Source organism: Geotrypetes seraphini, chromosome 3 (genome assembly GCF_902459505.1).
Source record: "Geotrypetes seraphini chromosome 3, aGeoSer1.1, whole genome shotgun sequence".
NCBI classification, from domain to species: domain Eukaryota; kingdom Metazoa; phylum Chordata; class Amphibia; order Gymnophiona; family Dermophiidae; genus Geotrypetes; species Geotrypetes seraphini.
The window spans coordinates 314,226,088-314,242,869 of NC_047086.1; the positions used below are offsets into that span (position 1 = coordinate 314,226,088).

Sequence of the window (16,782 nt, forward strand, 5' to 3'; positions counted from 1 at the left end):
CATCGGCCAGAGCCTAAGACATCAATTATATTGTACAGACTAGAAGAGCCTTAAATGCAGTCATATTCTAGGCTTCAAAAATACCTGAAAAACTTATTTCTTGATATAAGGCAGGGCTACTCAATTCCAGTCCTCGAGGTCCACAGGCAGATCAGGTTTTCAGGATATCCATAATGAACCTGGCCTGCCTGTGGACCTCAAGGACCAGAAATGAGTAACCCTGATATAAGGTATGGAACAGTAAATTCTAGTTACTGGAAATTTAACATGCTTGGTTTAGTATAATGATGAACATTGATACTGTATGAGTTACTCATCTATCATTCATCATTTAACAGTTCAATAAAATATTAGGCTTATCATATTACAGGCAGCAAGTGGAGCAGTGTTTTCCAGCAAATTACACACTACAGTACCCGGCAGAGCATCAGCACTTTTATTAATGCTTACTAAAACTTTAGAATTAATTGTTTAGCAATGACTCACAAGAAACATGTCATAGAATATTCAGTGTACAAGTGCCCCAGCACCACATCGGTAAATGTTCACTTCATAGATCAGCATTTACTGGTAATTGTTAGAGTTTATTGCACAATAAATCAAGGGTAATAGGCAATTCCTAACCATTTCATTTCCAACAAGCATAACATATTCTGTGTGTTATGTCAGAGTTTAGACCTGATGTATATTATGTATCGTGCTCTTAATACATCTCTGCTATTAATGAACCAATTAAAATGCAAACCAGTTGTAATATTCAGTAACCAAATATTGATTGTATTATTTTGGATGAAATTTATTTTAGACTACAAAGCCATTTGATACACGTATAATACATCACTGACGCTGAAACCGTGGATTGAAGACAAAGTTTTATTTTATTTTTCTTTCCAGCTTATGATTTATCTTTAATCTTATCTATTGTTTTGCCTTTTGTCTTTGTTTTGTTCTATTTCTATCATTTAAATTTCTCCAGAATTCTACTGTTCAACGGCTCCCCCTTCTGCTTCTATTCCTTTCTCTCCTCTCTTCTACCTTCCAAAGTATTTAGATCAATGCTGTCTTGTTAAAATGTTTATTTTATTTTTATTTTTCCTCTAACTCTACTTTTCACTTCTCTATTACCCTCCAGGTACTTTAGTTAGATTGTGAGCCTTCGGGACAGTAAGGGAATTTTTCAAGTACCTTTCTTATTTCTAATCTTAATGTATATTTTCTGTAAACCGCTTAGAACCTAACGGATGTAGCGGTATATAAGAAATAAATTACATTACATTACATTACATTACAAAGTACAGAACTTGATCTTAAGAGTCTAGAATTTATGACTGTAGCAACGAGAAGCTTAGCTTATTCAGATGGTTCAGTTATCCAGTTTTCCCGATTGCTATGAAATGTATACATAAACTGAATCTGAAGTCCGAGTTTAAAAAAACTTAGGTCTTGTACATTTAAGAGAGAAGAAAATAAAAATAATGCTTGAACATGAATTTCACAGTGTAAATATGGCACCCATTGACAACTGTACCAACTGCCAAGGACTGCTTGTTCCTGCCAGCACACTGAACCTCTTCAAATTTCATGATTCACTGCAGCACACTGTATCAGCGAGCTCAAGGCCAGACTGACGTATTCATTTTACATTACTAGGAGCTAGATTCACTATGCAAACCGATCATGCACCGATCGGTTTGCGAGCCCTTTGCGGCCAAATTTCCCTCCAACCCCATTCACTAATGCCTGTAGCTATCCGATCCTCCCATGCAAATTAGTAAAACCCCATGCAAAATAGCCAAGCGATTGATTCACTAACAATTGCTTGGCTATTTTGAATCGGGTTTTACTATTGGCAAACCCAATTGCTGCAAAGTCACTGATAAAAGACCGCATCATTGATCACCTTGATGGACACTGGCTGATGAGGACCAGTCAGCACGGTTTTAGCAAAGGCAGATCATGTTTGACGAACTTGCTGCACTTCTTTGAGGGAGTAAACAGACAGATAGACAAGGGCGACCCGGTCGACATTGTATATCTGGATTTTCAGAAGATGTTTGACAAGGTTCCGCATGAATGACTACTTCGGAAAATTGCGAGCCATGGAATCGAGGGTGAAATACTCTTGTGGATTAAAAACTGGCTGGATCATAGGAAACAGAGAGTGGGGGGTAAATGGACAATACTCAGACTGGAAGAGCGTCACCAGTGGGGTGCCGCAGGGCTTGGTGCTTGGACCCTTGCTCTTCAACATCTTTATAAATGATCTAGACATTGGTACAACGAGTGAGGTGATTAAATTTGCGGACGATACAAAGTTATTCAGAGTAGTGAAGACACAGGGGGATTGCGAAGATCTGCAACGTGACATAATCAGGCTTGAGGAATAGGCATCAACATGGCAGATGAGGTTCAACATGGATAAGTGTAAAGTGATGCATGTAGGTAACAAAAATCTCATGCACGTAACAAAAATCTCATACACGAATACAGGATGTCCGGGGAAGTACTTGGAGAGACCTCCCAAGAAAGAGACTTGGGAGTTATGATCGACAAGTCAAAAAGCCGTCCACGCAATGTGCGGCGGCAACAAAAAGGGTGAACAGAATGCTAGGAATGATAAAGAAGGGGATTACGAACAGATCTACTATACCGGGCCATGGTGCGCCCTCACCTGGAGCTGCGTCCAGCACTAGTCACCGTACATGAAGAAGGACATGATGCTACTTGAAAGGGTCCAGAGAAAGGCGACTAAGATGGTTAAGGGGCTGGAGGAGTTGCCGTATAGTGAAGATTAGTGCCGTATAGATTAGAGAAACTGGGCCTTTTCTCCCTTGAACAGAGGAGATTGAGAGGGGACATGATTGAAACATTCAAGGTACTGAAGGAAATAGACTTAGTAGATAAGGACAGGTTGTTCACCCTCTCCAAGGTAGGGGGAACGAGAGGGCACTCTCTAAAATTGAAAGGGGATAGATTCCGTACGAATGTAAGAAAGTTCTTCTTCACTCAAAGAGTGGTAGAAAACTGGAACACTCTTCCGGAGTCTGTCATAGGGGAAAACACCCTCCAGATATTCAAGACAAAGTTAGACAAGTTCCTGCTGAACCAGAATGTACTCAGGTAGGGCTAGTCTCGGTTAGGGCGCTGGTCTTTGACCAAGGGCGGCCGCGTGAGCGGACTGCTGGGCACGATGGACCACTGGTCTGACCCAACAGTGGCAATTCTTATGTTCTTAGACCTGTCGGTAACCGATAGGTCTGCAGGTTTTTTGACAGGCCTGCCTGTCTTTTTTTATTCATTTTTTCCATGGCACAGATATTTTGCGTGTGTTACACACGCAAAATATCTGCCCCATAAAAAAATAATAAAACACAGGCAGGCCTGTCAAAAAATGTGCCCCCCACACACAAACGCACCCCCCCTTCCCCGAAGAAAAAAGCAGGAGGGATGCCAACATCCTCCTGCCATCAGCATTTTTTAAAAAAAGCTGCATGCAGCACGGTACTCACCCCCCCCACCCTCCGACTGGAACTGCCCTCCCCCTCCTCCCCCTGACCGGCACCGCCCACCCACGGCAGCTCCTCCTGTTCCATAGGCCTCCTCCGACCAGCCCAACCCTGGTCGGGCCAGCTTGCCTGCTCCCGCCCCCTCCCTCCCCATATCTTTAAAATAGTTGGGAGCAGGAGGGGTGCCCGGTCCCTCCTGTTCTTTAGGCCTCCCTCCGTGATAGCACTGTCTTCGGGAGCAGGAGGAAGCGCAAAGTCCTCCTGCTCCTGCTGCTCTCCAGGGCTGCTACGCAGTACGGGTCTTAGGCCACGTCCTGATGCATCATATAATGCATGGGGAGGGGCCTAAGGCCCATATTGGCTGAACCGCCTTGGGCTCCTCCCTTGGGAGGGGCCTGAGGTGCCTCAGCCAATCAGGGACTTTCTTATGGAGGAGTCTAAGGAAGTCCCTGATTGGCCATAAAGAAACATTGTTTTTGGCCATTCAGGGACTTCCTTAGACTCCTCCCTAAGGAAGTCCCTGATTGGCTGAGGTGCCTCAGGCTTCTCACATGATGCACCAGGGCATGGCCTAAGACCCGTACTGTGTAGCGGCCCCGGAGAGCAGCAGGAGGAGGAGGACTTTACACTTCCTTCTGCTTCCGAAGACAGTGCTATCATGGAGGGAGGCCTAAGGAGCAGGAGGGACCAGGCACCCCTCCTGCTCCCAACTATTTTAAAGGTACGGGGAGGGAGGGGGGCATGTGCAGGCAGGTAGGCTTAACCAGGGATGCGGTGGGCCGGTCGGGGGTGGTGGGAGTGGGACCCTTGCGCCGGGTATTTTTTTGCTTCGGCGAGGGAGAAGAGAATGGGCACTTGGAAGGGGAGTTAATTTTTTTTAAATCGGGCTGATATTTTGCATGGGTAAAACATGCAAAATATCAGCCCAATTAAAAAAAAAAAAATTTAAAAGCCGGCAAAGCCCTGACAGCAGTGACAGGAGGCTGCTTCTCCTGTCACTCCTGTCAGGACTCAATCCGATCCGTGCAGTTAGTTGGGGGCGTGCCTCCGATCGCCCCCATTTTCATGCAGATGGTTGACGAATCGATCGGCCTGCCTCCAATCGCACACGGATCGGATATGGATCAGAGGGTTAGTGAATCTAGCCCTATGTCCTTTTACTAAGGTGCGGCAGCCGATTTAGTGTGCGCTAAATGCTAACACATCCATAGACTATAATAGGCGTGTTAGCATTTAGCACATGCTAAATCGATTAGCGCACCTTTGTAAAAGAGGAGGCAATTTATATCACAAAAAGATGATGGCTTGCACACATCCCAAGTCCCTACCTTGGATGGCCATCTTAATCAATTAGAGGGTAATTTTATAACTTCCCTCATTAGAAAAAAGTAAACGTGCTTTTTACTATGCAGACCCTTATCAGATTTTCAAGTCTAATCTATACTGTGCACTTGTATTTCATCTTCTCTCAATCCAAATTCAAGGAAGATCACAATAAAGACATCAATGCAAGTATACAAAACTTTTAGGCGTTACACTTCTCCCTCTGTATTTGCGGTTTCTGCACTTGCAGTTTCGCATATTTGCAATTTTTCATCGGCCAACTCTGTCCCCCCCAAAAAAAATTACGTCATGATTAAAGTTCATTTACTTATGCTGTACTGTAAAAAAATGTTTAGCGTTTACCAACATTCACCCTGAAAATCGCTGGTTCACATCGTGCACAGTGAAAAACGCTGCTTCCCAGCATCCACAGAGTGAAATGCTACTTCCCAGCATGCATGGAAAAAATCACTTGCCTGCTTAGCTTTCTGAATTCCTGCTTGCATGTCTAAAGCATTCTTTTTTTTCTTTATAAGTTTTCAGATAAATTTGTACAGAAAGAGGATTCATGACAAGAAAATTAACTATAACACCAATTCTAAATAAACTTTAATATATTAACATAAATCTTCTCAAGTCCTCAAATTGATCCAAGATGTAATTCAAAAGCGAGTTAACTAAGAAAAATATTCTTTATGAAATCATAAGCTATCAGAGAGTAAGGGCATTTATTCTATTGAGCACTCTCCTTCTCCAATCGAGACAGGAACAGGAAAGTCGTCAGCTGAAGAGGTTCAAAGAAATGTCATCAGAAACAGGACTTGAAGGTCTGTAATCTAATAAAAGATGAAAGACTAATGCAAATTCTAATTGCTAGCATGCTAAATGAACTATTTAAAACTTTCTTATACCAAATACTTTTAGAGAGGAAAAGCATAATGACTGTAGGTCCATGAGAAAAGATGATTTCCTAGATACCAGAAGAGAAATCAAATAAGAAATATATTCAAGGGCAAAATCTGACAGAATTTTAAAATTATACAAGACATTTTAAATGCAATACACACCTGAACTGGCAGACAATGTAGTTGAAATAATAGAGGCAGAATGTTATCAGGCTTTGATATTTACTCCAGAAAAACTATGTACATGCATTTATATCTGCCATTTGATGCATATAGACTCTCTTTATAGGCTCTCTTAAGGAATTCTATGAGTGTCAGAGCATCTAGCATTACGGGCTGCTGTAAAAATCTATATCATAGCTTAGTGAAAAGGGGAGGGGGAATATATTTTTTACAATGCATAATAATGGGTACATACATTAAAAATGCATGAGCGATCCCCCCTCCCCTTTCCTACACATACCCACAATCTTCCTCTACCCCTATGAACACCTCCTCAGACAATAGGAAAATATGTGTACATGCAGGCTGTACATGCATAACTATTCATTTACACAGGGGGCCTGATTTATATATGGCGCCTAAAAAAAATCAGCACCATTCATAATGGCGCTTACCACTAGTCTATAAAAGGCATGCACTATATATAGAACCATGCTTAGCGGCCATACATGTCACTAACATTTGGATGCACCCTACCAGATCTAAATACCTGCACCTAAGCTGTTCATAGATCAGGTATATTCTATAATTTTGCGTTTAACTTTTAGGAATGCCTACAACCCGCCCATGCTCCTTCCCTGGCCACACCCCCTTTTGAGATTCATGCACTAGAATTCACGTACACCACTTTCTAGAATGTGCCTATAACTTCTAATTAGTATCAATTCACATCAGTTATGAGGTGTTAATTGCCAATTATCAGAACTGATTGGCTTGTTAAGCAATTAAGTTATGTATACAAATTGTCTATGTGCATCAATTTGCACGCACACCTATATACAGAATTTAGGCCAGGGCAAATAATTCTATAAAGTCCATTTCTACAGATAAAGCAGCAGCTTTGAAAACTACTCTCCCTTTCATCTTTTCAATATTCTTCCCTTAGGGCTAGATTCATTAACTTGACTCTCCATGCCCGATCTGTGGCCGATCCGTGCAGGCCCGACCAATTCACGAAACCAAAAAATTAAAATGAAGGCGATCGGAGGAACGACCCCTCCGACCGCATGGATTACTAGTGTGTGATACTGATGCATGCGCATATCATCTGCTTTCCCTGTACATGGTCTGTGCATGTGTTTGGTGTCTGTTTTTGCTGGGTTGTTTTGGGTTTTTTTACTGGCCTCGACTCTCCTGCTCTCTCAGGGAAGGCAATTCCCGGCAGCAGCCTCTTCCCCTTCGCCAATACAAGTTCACTACCCTGGTGAGTCCCTGCTGTGAAGAGCCACAGCTAACACATTTTCATTATAGCAGAGACTTTTAAAAGCAGGCAATTATTGACTTTCCTGCTCTCTGTCATCCTTCCCCGAAGTGCAGCCATGCTTTAAAACCACGGGCTCGCACTGCGGGGAAGGGCGGCAGACAGCAGGGCTTGGCTGGAAGGGGCAGAGAGCATAGCGGCAGAGATGGGCTGCAGGGCTGGGATTTCAGGCCGAGGACAGTCGGAAAGGACGTTTGCGACTGGGCCCCAGCAGTCGCTTCTTGTGTTGATCGGCCAGCCCAGTCAGTTTCCAAGATTTCTTTAGTGAATCACATTCCTGCCTACTTTACATGCCATTCCCCTCATTTGCATGCACAGATCGGAATCGGATTGGCAAAGAGGTAATTGAATCGGGCCAGAGTACAATCGGGTCGCAAAGGGGTCACAAACTGATCGGTTTTGCTTAGTGAATCTAGTCCTTAGTCTTAAAAGAGAAACTGCATTTCACCCACCTGTTACTGACTAACCTGTAGAAGTTCAACTTGAATTTAAATTTTGTTTCTTTGATCTCAACAGGTCAGAACTGTTTGTTAAGCCTTTACTGGGCCAGCTTATCTCCTTTGCAAACCAGGCAAACACCTAGAGTGGCAGCTTTGGGGAGGAGCAGCTTCCTTCTATGTGCTTCTTGTTTGTAATCACTCATGTCCTTAAATCTACTTTGTGAATGTCCTATTGTAACCCGTTCTGAGCGTCTGGGAGGACGAGATAGAAACTGAAATAAATAAATTAAATAAATAAATAAATAAGATGTAAAGAGCAGCTATGGTCAAAATAAAATAAATACCCTGACAGCCATATCAAGACAAATAAATATTAGTGTGTACTTTTACTCACGGGAAATGCATTTGTTTGTGTGTGTTATGTTTATTTGCATACTTCATCTACAGTGCGTTCTCGCCGTTCGCTGGGGTTCGGTTCCAAGAAAGCCCCGTGAATACTGAAAGCACGCATATGGAACCATTGACCTTAGGGGTAAAAGGGGGTTAGGTTCCTATGTGACCCTATTCACTCTACATTGTTGCTTCCTAACAGCATAAATTCATTATTTCAAATACCCTTCTTGAAAAGAACAGCATACTTATTCTATTGTGCATTTTATAAATGTATGCTGTACTATATTATTTTTGCAAATGAAAAACAACTAACGTGTGTGCAATCTTTTGGTGTAGCAATACTCGTGCACATCCTCATGGGAACACACTGTGCATGGCCGTGAATAGAGAAAATGGGTTACTCCTGATTTTGCGTGAATAAGCAAATCTGTGAAGCGAACCCGTGAATATGGAACAGACAGATAGTGAAAATGCACTGTATCACCATTCAGTCAAAAATCAAAGTGGTATACAGGCTAAACCCAGAAAGGAGAAAGGAACTACAGAATTTGATAGGACAGCATTGCTGATCACCAACCAACAAAATCTATGAGCCATCACTGAACGCCAGGGCAAAAAGATGAGTCTTTCTACCAACTCTAAATCAAGGGTAGGATGGTTCTGAATGGATGTCCAAAAGTAACAAGTTCCAGAGGGAAACTGTAATGTAGAAGGTGGCATAATGATGTCTTGATTCCAGCTGAGAACAGTATACAGAGGGGGTAGTTAAGGAGTGCCCCGTGGACAAATGTAGTGTGTGTGGAGGCCTGTATGGGGTAATTAGTAAGGAAAAGTATGGCAGGCCCTCTGAATTAAAAACTTTTGGACCAGCGATGCATAATAATCTTGTGTTAAATGCAGTAGGTAATGGGGAGCCAGTGGTATCATGCCAGCAACAGGGAAACATGATTGTAGTGGGAGGCATGGGAAAACAGTCACATAGAAGTATCTGGCATAAATTATGTTATAATAACAGCCTGGAAGCTACATGAACGCAGAGTAGCATAGCAAAGGCCTTATCATTAAGATAATTGCAGAGAGAATAGATGTAGCATGATACAGGATTTAACCATTGATAAGATTTGTTGTTGGAAGGATAGCTCTGTATCCCAAATGATCCCCAGATATTTAATATGGTCAGCCAAGATCAAAAGAGAGCTATGAAGTATGGGAACTATAAATGAATTGGTAGGATGGCCTGTTATCCAGAAGCTACTGTTTTCAGTGGGTTAAGAATAAAATGGTTGGAGGACGACCAACTGTTAATGGAATTTATGCACGATTGTAGAGTTGCCAGGGTTATAGGGATTTTGTATTTAAACCAAAAGAATTTCATCTGCACAAATATAAAATTTGATGGAGAATTTTTGGATCAGGGCTATCTGGGGCCTTGGAAATATATTGAAAAGGAGGGGTGACAATACTGATCCATGTGGCACTCTGCAAGTCAATAGACAGGAATTAGACTTAGAAATGGAAGCATTTTCTTCTGTCAACAGTTGACTTTCGTTCACTTAGTGAATATAACCACATGCTTCCACAATGTTATAAGCTCGCTAACCTCACTGGGGATGTTGTTCAGATCAATTTCAGTTTTTGATGACTAAAGTGTATATTTATATTTTAGGGGTTGTTGCCTTGAAAAAACCTAATCAGGTGAAACATGATGGCTCGAGATCCCTGTCTTTGACCACTAAGCTAAGTACTATTTAATACCTAAAAAATATTTAAACATTTATTTAACTAAAATTAGAACTAAATATTTAAATTGGTCCGATGAGGATATGACACTTAAAGCCACGGACTATGAAAGCTTATTGAGTCCCTAGTTGTGTCGCTGAGGACTATGAGAGATCATTATTGGGAAATCCTAAAGGTTGCTATTTGAAGTTACAATAGCTGCTTAATCATAATGATTGTTGATTGATTTCTCATTGAAAAGTTTAATTGTAGTGTGCCTGGATTATAAAGTTTCATGAGAGCATAAGATTCAGATTACGATGTGCACAGAGCTCATCTCATAATGCTGCTTTCTTATTAGCTGCATTATCAGTCACACAGATGAGGCTAGCTCACTGGAGATTATACGCTGCCAAAATGCTCAAATAGATGAATATTCTCACCAGTTGGTTTATCAGTTGTCTCTGTCATTGCCAAAATTGATGAACACATGCACCAGTTTTCTGCAAGGTGAGGTTTGTTTGTTGTTGGGATTTTGGGGGGGAGGTGTTAGCTGAGGTATTGGAGTCAAGTTTCTGAGTCAAGGTGCTCATAGGGTCATAAACTGGTCCCCATCCCCGCAGATTCCCATGAGTTTCCTGTAGTCCCCATCCCTACGCACACCTCTTACTGTGGAACTGTAGAGGATTTTAGCACCTGTGATTTTATGTCCACAGCATAATTCAGCAAATAAAAGAAGAAATCACCAAATATTGATGAACAAACTGTCTTACGATGATTGCCTCCTGAAAGTAGGAACGTAATAGGCATCACTGAAAAAGCACTCTCATCAAGAAAATAATGTGCATGGTTTTTATCATTAAGTCTCATCTTTAATGCTTGTAATAAACTTTGTACATGAAATAATCATTATCATTAAGAATTTCTTGATATTTTTGACTCATTCTGCAAATCAATTACTCGTAATATATATTTGTTGCATATAGTACATATATAATTTATGAAATATAACTCCCTTGTTATTTGCATGCACACACCTTACATCTGTGACTAGACATACTTCATTATCCTTTTTCCAGATGATTTCATAAAGCACATATAGATTGACTGTACAATAAATAATAATAACTGTATTCTTTTATACCGCCATAACCAAGGGTTCCTTTTATCAAGGCGCACTACAGAGGTTAGCGCATCGGACATTTCATCTCATGCTAACCCACTTGGCAGCCTAAAATCCTAACGCCTCGTCAATGGAGGCGTTAGGTACTAGCGCGGCAGGCGGTTTAAAGCGCAATATTCCGCACATTAAACCGCTACCGTGCCTTTGTAAAAGGACCCCCAAAAGTTCTAGGCGGTTTACACTAAAAAGAGCTGGTCAATCAGCGAAATACAATAAAAATACACATATTTGTAAAATAGAATTTCAATTATAAAACCCACTAAGTAATAAACTTATCGAACAAAGTGGTCCTAATTAATTTCCGAAAACTGCAATAGGATAACATAACTTGCTGAATACATTTACCTAACCAAGATTGTTGCCTACCAGCTTGAAATGCTAGAGTCCTATCTAAGGTCTTATATCTACAACCATTAATTTTTGGATAAGCAAATAAGTAGAAGTTTCTAGTTTCTCTTGATGGTCTATGCAACACAAAATGAGGAAAAAGGTAAGCTGGAGACAATCCCGATATCAGCTTAAAGCAGATACAGGAAAATTTGAATAATACTCTTGCCTCCAAGTCAGACCCTGATCCTGTCCCTTTGCCAGTGGGGGAGAGGAGGAGAGGTGCCGGCTGCCTGCTTACAGGATGTGCCTCTCACCGCAAGAGGGATGTTCTGTAAGCAGTCAGCTGGTGCCTCCTCTCCTTGCTGGTGTCTTGCGGCAAACCTGGAATTTGCCACAGCACACAATTTGCGATATACTACCCTAGAGTGACAAAAAGAGGAGCTTTGCGGCCCCAACATATAACCTTTCACCCTCACAGAAACAGCAAGAGAGGCTCAATGACTCCATCATATCAGTTCTCAGTGGGTGCTTATACAGTACATTGAGGCTACCAAGCCCTTCCTACTGTTTCTCTGCGCCTGGGAGGCTTCCACCCCTAGAGGAAGGGCTCAGCAGACCCAACATTTCACCTTCAAACTCTAGAGAAACTACAAGATGGGCTTGGCAGTCCTGCACTATCACCTTTCCACCCCAGAGCAATATCAAGAGGTACTTGATAAATCCATCATACTAACTCTCAATGGGAGCTTATGGGTTGGGACCACCAAGCTCTTCTTGTTTTTCTCCAAGGATAAAAGGATTCATCTAGTGCAAGGTTGTCCAACATTGGTCCTCGAGGGCTGCACTCCAGTTGGGTTTTCAGGATTTCCCTAATGAATCTGCATGAGATCTATTTGCATGCACTGCTTCCATTGTCTGCAAATAGATCTCATGCAGATTCATTGGGGAAATCCTGAAAATGCAGAGACACAGAAAGAAGGAATCAGCAGCCCCAGGATCTTAATACCTGCCCTCAAAGAAACAAGAGGAACCTGACAGGTTCAACTGAACTCTCTATTGATAACCTACACGTACTCCCTTCGCTCTGGCCTATCATGCATTCTCTTGTGGTTTCTTGTTTCCTAACCTTTCTTCAGACCATACCCTTACGTTGATCTCTCTCCCTCCAAGGCATGAGAGGCTCAAAGCAATCTGCTGCCTGATGCGAGGGATGAACTGCCACCCCCCCAAAGCATCCAAAATGGGGGTGGGACAAGGGCTGCTAACTATTAGGTTTTCCGCTTCCACCCTTCTTTCCCCCCAAAAAAATTGGCATTTTTCCCATTCCACCCCTGCATTAGATGCCAGGAAGGGGAGCAACAGAGACAGCCAACCAGCACATAGGCTGGCCAGCAAGATGCAGCTCCCTTAACAGTTCCGACTTAGGCCACCGCCTTAGTTGGCTTCATTATAGGGCCACCCCTGCTCCAAGGGAAGGTGCTGTTTTCTGGATCGGTCAGCACAGAGCTCTACTCAGGCAGTGGCAGGCTAAGGAGCAAGGTTACTGCTGTGATGCAATAGAATCTCCTGATTTGACTGCTGTGGCCTGGGGTTCAGATGAGGCAAAAGAAAAGTGCAGCTTTCCAGCAGTGGAGGGTTAGAATCAGATCGTTTCACAGAAGCTACAGAGGCATGCTGTATATGGAAAACAATAGAGATGCTCTGCATATTCCCTGTGTAGCTTCTGTGCCTGCTCCAAATTAAAGTGCCGCCATTGAAGGACTGTGCAAAAAGGGGGAGGAAGCAAGAGGGATCAGTTTTCTTCCTGCTGTGTACCCAAGGCAGGATTAACCAATAGGCCAAGTAGGCATGTGCCTAGGGCCCGAAATGGTCAGGGGGGCCCGATGAAGGAGGGCATCAACACTGTTTTTTCCAAACAGCGATAGACCCCTCCAGCATCGATTGGCAACGCCCCCCCCCCCTCAACAAAAAGACAAGCAAGCAACGCAGGTAAGAAAGGCAACGGGAACTGTAATTTTACAAGTAGTGCTGCTTGTCCAAAGCTTCCCTCTGATGCAGCTTCCTGTTTCCGCCTGGGCGCATGGTGGGGTGGGGCAGGCAGGGGGCCCAGTGTACTTGTGTGCCTAGGGGCCCTCGATGAATTAATCCTGCCCCGTGTGTACCCCCTGCATATGTCTCATATGTCTCTGCATATGTCTCCTCTGGAAATACCCCATGTAACTTCTATGTCTGCTCCAAATTAAATTTCCACCAAAAGAGGGAAGTAGTAAGAAGGAACAATTTTCTTTCTTGTGGGTTGTCATATACCCCCTGCAGGTGTCTTGCATACCACATGTTGGGAAAACACTGCTCTACAGGATAAGTGGTGAAATTAAAGGAGAGGAGGATCTGTGTGGGGGCACACTAGGAGTAAAATCAGAAGGAGGGGTCCTCTCACACCTGGCAAGAGTGGGGGGCTACAGTTTAAATCCAACCCTGGCCCTACTGCCTTACCATTATCAAAAAGGAAAAGGGGAGGGACCTATCCCTCCTTTGATGTTTACTTCCTAAATTCCTGCATCCCAGAAATGGTTGGGCAGGATGTGGTGTCCTTTAGGGCATTGAGAAAACCAAAATAAATTGAAGGGAATCTTCAAAGTGTGATGTTCCTTGTAGACTGCTAGTCTCCTCCCTCAGGGCTCTGCTGAAACCAAGGCTTATGTGGTAACCTGCATTTCCCGTTTGAGAGATGTATATATATAATGTCAAATAATACAGACCAAATGTGCTAAACATGGTTTGAGAGTAAATTTTTTCTGCTTTATTTATTAATGTTCCAAAATCATTATTTGTCTTTGTTTTAATTTACATAAACAGTCCCTTCTTTCTTGTAACCTGGAACAAACCAATAATGATATCTCAAAGGTTTAAACAAAAGTTAATCTTTAGGGAAACTGTTGTCTGCCTGGGGATACGATGGTAGGCGGACATGAATTAAGGGTTCATTAGTAGAGGCAATAATTATAAAAACAAAAGCATATTTGAGTTCAAAGGACAACAGTAATTCATCTGCAATCTTAAATTTAAGAGATGCTTGTTCATTGCTGATGGCTGTATCCTCCCTTTAAATTCTTTAGCCTTTAGGGGAACATAGTGGTAACGTTAAGGCAAGAAAGGTGAGAGAGCAATACTACATAGTTGAAATCAGTTGTTTTTTTATTCATTCAAATGGGCTGAAAGTAAATTTGAAGAAATAATTATGTAGTTCCAAGGGAGATTATTGTGAACATCAACCTTACCCTATAAATTTGAGCAAGAGACATTTAAGTGACTTTGAATAGGGGTAATGAAAGTATAATAGTCTGTATCTAAATAGGTAAGTGCTGTATGTCTTTCTGCAGCTGCTACCAGACAGCTAGCTGTCAGTTCATGTTCCTTCAGGTGCATGAAAGGAATTCAGAACTCAGGTGGCCAGGCTTGAGATCCTAGGCAGCAGAATGAGTGGGCTACTGAAAGCCATGGCCCCACGAATATTTTGTCCAACACAGTAGCAATCAGTGGGAGCAGAGGTTGGTTTATTTGGCCCATCCAACCCAAAAATTGTTCCTCTGTCCCTCGTTTGAGATGTTCATGTCTTACCTTACAATATAGCCTGCATTTATGGGAGCTCTGTAGTATGTCAGTTGTTGAAGATCACAAATTGAATGAGCAACAAGAAGTCAGAAAAGCGCTGTCCATTTACGTAATTAAGAAAAGATTTAGCAAAACAAGAGAAAAATATACTATAAACCAAGCCGGAGTGCTCCTTTTCCAAGTGTAGATTATTTTGCAAGAGTTCGTGGTAGCTGGAGACACTCAGATGACCTGAGAGGGAGACTGCAGGATTCAAGCGCTCTGACCATCAGACAGCGTCTAAGCCCAGGACTGCTAAAGCTCAAGTACCGGTAGCATAGGGCGCTCTAGGGGTCACTCCAGCTCCCGCCTCCTCTACACGCCGAGAACACCAACCAGGGGAACAGGAACAGCCCGAGCGTGACTTCCCAGCCCAGGCAGTACACGAGGAGCCCCAGGAGGGGCAGGAAAGCAAAAGCTCGCCACTGCCATCTCATGCCGCTGACAGTCCCCCAAGGTAGCCCTGCTCCTCTCCCCCTTTCCTACGCTGGCAGCGACAGGAGGTGCGCACGCAGGTGGGAGGGCGCTCACCTGGTTAAAGAAAGTGGCCTCGTGGCGTTGAAACGGCATTGCGTATGGCGCCTCTCCCAGGATGTGCTTTTTAGCGTAGAAAAGAGGACCCTTAAGAAAGGACGATAGCAGGAATTGCCTGTTTGCGTTACCACTGACTGTATTTCTGCTGCGGGGGGTCAGTCTCTGCTGCAGCAGAAGAGCGTTGGCATTGCATTTTTCTACTGTAGAATGTGCAGGAACGCTTCCTCATAGTGCTCTTTTTTTTTTTTTTTTTTTAAACAATTTAAAACGAACCTGCCTTTTACAGTTAAGACATTTCTAGAGTGATTTATAGAGCTGCTGGTGCTTCTTGCTGCCTAAGATAGTCGGTGATGACCTTACACTGGCTCATCCTTTGTCCTTAAACACTGACATATAAAACCATGAAAATTCAATTTTAAAAGTACAATGATAAAAAATACTGTGATAAAAATCGAACCGGACCCTACACGGTCCGTGTTTCGGCGAACATGCCTTCCTCAGGGGTCCAATGGTTTGCAACCTCACATATAGAGAATTGGACTGAAAACAGTCTATTTTAAACATGTGAGCAAAGAACACTGCAGACAAGCTGAAGTAGCCAAAAAAATGCATTGTACTTTTTAAATTGAATTTTCATGGTTTTATATGTCAGTGTTTAATAAATTATCTCCAGAGCATCTGTATCCACAGTTTTTGGTTTTGTTTTCATCGGTGGATTGTTGTCATTGTGGATCATTGGATCTCCCCATTTTTCTTTGTCATCCTTTGTCCTCACAGCAAAAACCTGCATAAAGTGGAATATAAGACCCTCCTTAAGCAACACCTGTCACTTGGTGTTGCTGCAGTGTAATAGTTATAGTTAGACTAATCTGGCTAGTTCTACATAAATCTCACTAATAGATATATAGTTTTGAATACATTATTAGTTTAACTGCATAGATAGTAGTAGTAGTAGTAGTAGTTAAGGATGCATGTGCATTGCCTTAGTCATCTTGATTAAGGTATGAAGAAGTGGGCAACCACAGTCCTCAAGGGCCATAACCCAGTTAGGTTTTCAAGATTTCCACAATGACTATGCATGAGATCTATTTGTATACAATGGAAGCAGTACAGGCAGTCCCTGGGTTAAGAAGGGGTTCCATTTTTTAAACTGTTCTTAAGTTGAATTTGAATGTAACTCAGATCCTAGTATTCTTCCCATCTTCTACACCTCCTTGATGCCCCTCTTGCATCCCTTTCCATCCATCTCACTGTTTCCTGTCCACCACCTCTCATCTCTCTCTTCCCCATGCATCTCTACCTCACTTCTCTCCCA

General features: G+C 42.5%; 1 protein-coding gene across 4 annotated transcripts in view; it reads right to left on the bottom strand.

Moving 5' to 3' along the window:
- The window catches only part of ANKEF1 (ankyrin repeat and EF-hand domain containing 1), a 174,968-nt gene that overhangs the window by 142,910 nt on the left and 15,276 nt on the right, over positions 1-16,782 (bottom strand). Inside the window, exon 1 of one of the 4 annotated variants that reach the window (XM_033939560.1) lies at positions 15,465-15,519. The exons of 2 other annotated variants lie outside the window; for them this stretch is intronic. The gene's annotated coding sequence lies outside the window, so the exon portion shown is untranslated. Of the gene's footprint in view, positions 1-14,900; positions 15,520-16,782 lie in introns of those variants that run through there. One more of the 4 variants, XM_033939559.1, reaches the window with a different exon arrangement.